Source organism: Leopardus geoffroyi, chromosome C1 (assembly GCF_018350155.1).
Source record: "Leopardus geoffroyi isolate Oge1 chromosome C1, O.geoffroyi_Oge1_pat1.0, whole genome shotgun sequence".
Lineage (NCBI taxonomy): Eukaryota > Metazoa > Chordata > Mammalia > Carnivora > Felidae > Leopardus > Leopardus geoffroyi.
In genome coordinates, this window is record NC_059328.1 from 108346553 (window position 1) to 108351680 (window position 5128).

Consider the following 5128-nt stretch of genomic DNA (forward strand, 5'->3'; position numbering starts at 1 on the left):
CCGCTCTGGAAAGCAGTGTGGAGGTTCCTCAGAAAATTAAAAATAGACCTACCCTATGACCCAGCAATAGCACTGCTAGGAATTTATCCAAGGGATACAGGAGTACTGATGCATAGGGGCACTTGTACCCCAATGTTCATAGCAGCACTCTCAACAATAGCCAAATTATGGAAAGAGCCTAAATGTCCATCAACTGATGAATGGATAAAGAAATTGTGGTTTATATACACAATGGAATACTACGTGGCAATGAGAAAAAATGAAATATGGCCTTTTGTAGCAACGTGGATGGAACTGGAGAGTGTGATGCTAAGTGAAATAAGCCATACAGAGAACGACAGATACCATATATGGTTTCACTCTTATGTGGATCCTGAGAAACTTAACAGGAACCCATGGGGGAGGGGGAGGAAAAAAGAAAAAAAAAAAAAAAAAAGAGGTTGGAGTGGGAGAGAGCCAAAGCATAAGAGACTGTTAAAAACTGAGAACAAACTGAGGGTTGATGGGGGGTGGGAGGGAGGAGAGGGTGGGTGATGGGTATTGAGGAGGGCACCTTTTGGGATGAGCACTGGGTGGTGTATGGAAACCAATTTGACAATAAATTTCATATATTAAAAACAAAACAAAACAAAACAAAACAAAAAAAAAAACGTTTCTCTGACTACAATGTGGAGAAAGGTTAATGGACACCCTAGTGTGTGTAGAAGGTGAGACCTGGGCCAGCCCTGAAGACCAAGAGACACTCAGGTTTGCATACAGGTAATGAGGACCAAACACTATGGTCTTTCTGGCCCAGCTACCCCAGCCAGGCTCCAGGTGTTATCATCCATTTATTTATTATCCTAAGATTTACCAGGTAGGAGTGCTGACCCGGAAACACCATCTGAAAGGGGATGAATGCAAATAAGCTGTGGCTCTGCATTCAGGGAGCTCGGTGTGGTAGAGAACAAGGCCAACAACTGAACACAGGAGATGGAGAGAATAGTAGGGCCTGTGGGAGCTATCAGAGTTTTAATTTATATTTCATCAGTATATATTTTTTATTTTTAAAATCTAGGTTTAACCAGGAGATGCAGATGACATTCCAATATTACTTGATTATGGATTGAAACTGTGCTATATATATATATATATATATGTATATATTTGTATATATTTATACATATTTTATATGTATATATAAATTTTCTTTTAAGTATGCTATACACTCAATGTGGGGCTTGAACTCAAGATCTTGAGATCAAGAGTTGCATGCTCTACTGACTAAGCCAGCAGGTACTCTGAAAATTTGCTAATTCTAAAGATGTCAGTATGGTGAAGGCCTCTAAGATTTCAGGGACAGTTCTTAAAAAGTGGCATATCTACCAATGGAACGGTCAACTTAGGACCTGTCTTTGCAAAAGTATTCCTCTTCTACACATCTGGTCCATCACAAAGAAATCTCACTCTTCCTCCAGGCCTCCTCCAGCCCATTGTCCATCTGGATGTCAGCTCTGTCCTCATAGTAGGTAAGTTTTGTCTTGTTGCTCTGCAGTGTTCATTGCTTCCCCCCTCCTCCTTCTTGCCACAGCCCATGTGGCCCACAGGCAGTGCCCTGGCAGTGTTGGGTCCTTCATCTTCCTGGCTCTGCTCAAGCTGAGTCTCTCATTTGGAACTTCTACCCCATCTCTTTTCCTTGTCTCAGCAACTGGCCTTCAGGTCAAGCCACTTTAAGCCTCAGCCTAACATTTACATGACCTCTCTGTGTGACAGGCACTGAGGGTCTGCTAGTGAGCAGGACAGCCTCTATGGACCTGATTCTGATAACAAAGTTAGATGTGACTCACACAAGGAAACACTAAAACAAATTGTTGTAAATAGAAAAAAAAAAGCAGGGGTGGAAATATATGAGTATAAAGAAGATAGCTGTGATCCATTCCAGCAGGCAGGAGACATTTGCCAAAAAAGTCCTTCAAACTGATAACTGGCTGATAAGGAAGGGGGGTAACAATGTTTCCAGGCAGCAAGAGTCACATGTTCTTTAAGGAATGGAAAGGAGGGAAGTGAGCTGGAGCACAGACTGAAGATGGAGGGAGGGGCAAGGGATGGGCTGCACTTGGTCTCATGTATTAGGACAAAGACCTTAGTCGTTATCTTAAGAGCAATGAGAAGAGTTTTATTTAAAATAGGAGCAACATGTTGATGCTATGCTAGTGATCCTGTTATGGTAAGACTGTTGAGGAGGAAGATTATGGTGACAGTGACGATGGTGATGATCATGTGATGATGAGGACAGTGATAACAGGGATGAAATAAGGATAAGACCGATGTGATGGTGACAGTGATGCTGACATGGTGATAATAATGGTGATGATGAAGATATGTAGATTGAAAATGAATAAACAAATAAACAGAAAGAACCAGACCTATAAATACAGAGAACAAACTGATGGTTGCCAGAGGGGATGGGGGTGGAAGAATGTGCAAAACAGGTAAGGGGAGGTACAGGCTTCCACAGAGAATATAGTCAAGGGTATTGTAACAGCGCTGTGTGGTGACATTTGTGGGGAGCACAGCATGATATATAGACTTGTTGAATCACTAGGTTGCACACCTGAAACTAATGTAACACTGTGTGTCAACTATACTCAAAAAAACAAAAATATAAAAAATTTAAAAAAAGATGTGTTGACTGAGATGCTGATGGAAATGGTGATGGTGGTGAAGAGTCCAGCACCAATACCTGCTAGGACGGTAGAGACAAGAGGACTGTCCTGGACACTGATGGAGCAAGGATGGAAACAACACATGATGTAGAGTGAGACACACCAGAGCTCTGCCATCTATTTTCTGGATGCCTTTGAGAAAATGCCTTCATCCCACATCTGCCTCAATTTCCTCACCCTCAAAAAGAATCCCAAAGGTGAAACAATGTGTATAAAATTACCTGGCACCCAGTAGGTACAACTGTAAGTTTCCTTTGTTTTTCCCTGACACAGAGGCATGTAGCTAGGCATATGACGATGAGGGCCTCATTCCTGCAGCCCAGTCAGGTGACACTGCCTATTGCTGAGGGACATAATGTTGCTGCTAGGAGCCCAAGAGCTCTTGTTTAGATCATTCCCTTCAACTTGAGAGTCCTGGCTGCTGGCTGTCTATGGGAACAGCTATGTGAGGTAGAGGTTCTGCTTGGGGCTACTTCTGCCACTTCAACTGCCCACACCCTGACACACCTGAGCTTCACGCCAGCACAGTGAGTAATTCCTGTTCTGCTGCCAACTCTGGGGGATGCAGCAATGAATACTCTGCATGTCTCGGGAAAGGCAGCTTGTACTCATCCTGAGCCTTCCCACAATGGCAAGGCACTTAACCTCCTTTGGTCTCAGTTTCCCATCTAGAAGCTGTCTTGCTGATTCAGTGTAGTTTTCCCATGATGTCATGTGCTGGTGCTTGCATGCAGTAGGTGCCCCACAGTGAGGCTGTGTGCAGTCACTTAGTTTCTCTCTCCCTTGGGGGGCAGGACTTGGGGGCCTGTCCACTTGGCAGTTTGAATTTGCATCAAGCTTTTCCATAGTTTCAGCTTATCTCCAGCTTCCTGGATGGTGCCTTCTGTCTGGTCCCTGGACAAGGGCAGTCCCAGGAGCCAGAGGCTTTTGAAATGCCACACATGGCGAAGATTTTATTTCCAAAGTGACATGTAGATTTGCTAACCTGTACTGCTCATTTTCTCTATATCAGTATGTGGTCTCCTATAGCACCCACAACGTGTACAGACAGGCATGTTCTGACCCATACTGAGATCAGAGAATGGAGGGGAATAGAGCATTTAAAGGTGGTGATGTCACTAACCAAGAAGGGGCAGTGCTACGTCATCCCTACAGCAGTCAGCACATACTGACCTTCAAGAAAGGCTGATACCAGAGACCCCACATCCATGCTAGTCTGGATTTTTCCAGAAAGGGCAACCTGGGTGGTGCATGATTTTCAACAGTAAGGCAGGCTCCTTATTACACTTACCAGCTCATTCATCATGGGAGTTACCAACTTTCCATTTCCCTGGAGCTGTTGCCTGTCACCAGCTATCAGAAGGATTGAGCCTTCAGTTACATTTTTACGGAAGGGTTGTCATTTAATGGTTTCCCTCTCCCAGGGAATCTGTATTCTAAGACAAGCACCTGCTGAGGACAAGACTGACAGCCAGGGACTGGCAAGGGTATCTGTAAGGCTGACAGCAGGGGGCAGCCTTACCTCCAGCCCAGCTCTAGGCATACAGGCCTCAGAGTACACCTGCAGGGCAAGGCTCTGTTCCCTCCCCAGACCTGGGGCCACTTAAGGTCTGAGGGGCGACCCCCTGGGGAGCACAGGCCCTGGCAGAGGAGATAGGGAGGCAGGGTTAGCTCTCTGGCATTGCAAATTTTCTGGAGGAGGGAGATGTACTTTGTCAGAACAACCCTTAGAGTCTTTACCATAGTCTACCTTCAGGATGAAGTTGCTGCTCCTCCTCAAATACTGTAACAAACCTTCAAGAAAGGCATGGTCCCTGGGTTGAGTGGGAGTTAAGTGGGGGGTCTCCCCTTACCTGTACCCCAGATATGTTCTATGGCAAGGCTCTGTCCATGGGGCACTCTTAGGAAAGAAGCTACTTGGCAGGGACTGTCAGCATCTGTGTAATTGGATGCAGGCCTCCAGGACAGGTGTATTGTCATCATGGGCCCCCAGTGAGGTCATGGAGACCCAGAGGGGCAAAGTAATTCAGCCAAGGCTACAGTTAATCATAAGAGGCAAAGCCAGATTTCCTCTGAAGTCTTCAGCTTATGACACTGCTGAGAAAGAGAAGGGAGGCAGAAAGCAAATGCCTGTGTGGTCAGAGGGCCCTTAGCTGAGGGATGAGGCAGGACTCTGGTGTGTCACTTGCTGAATATGTTCCAAGTGACATTCATGATGTGAGGCTGGGCTTCTTGTGGCTCAATGTCTGAAATTTTTGTCTCCCTCTAATCCTAAGAACATTCCGCCTGTGCTCAGGAAGTCAACAGCTCTGTAGCAGCTCCTTCCTTGGGCTCAGTATGGTGTCAAGCTGGGGCCTAGTGTGGGGCCAGAGAGGGGCTAGAGGAGTGTGGCACAGGCAGCATGGGGCGGGGGTCCTAGGGGC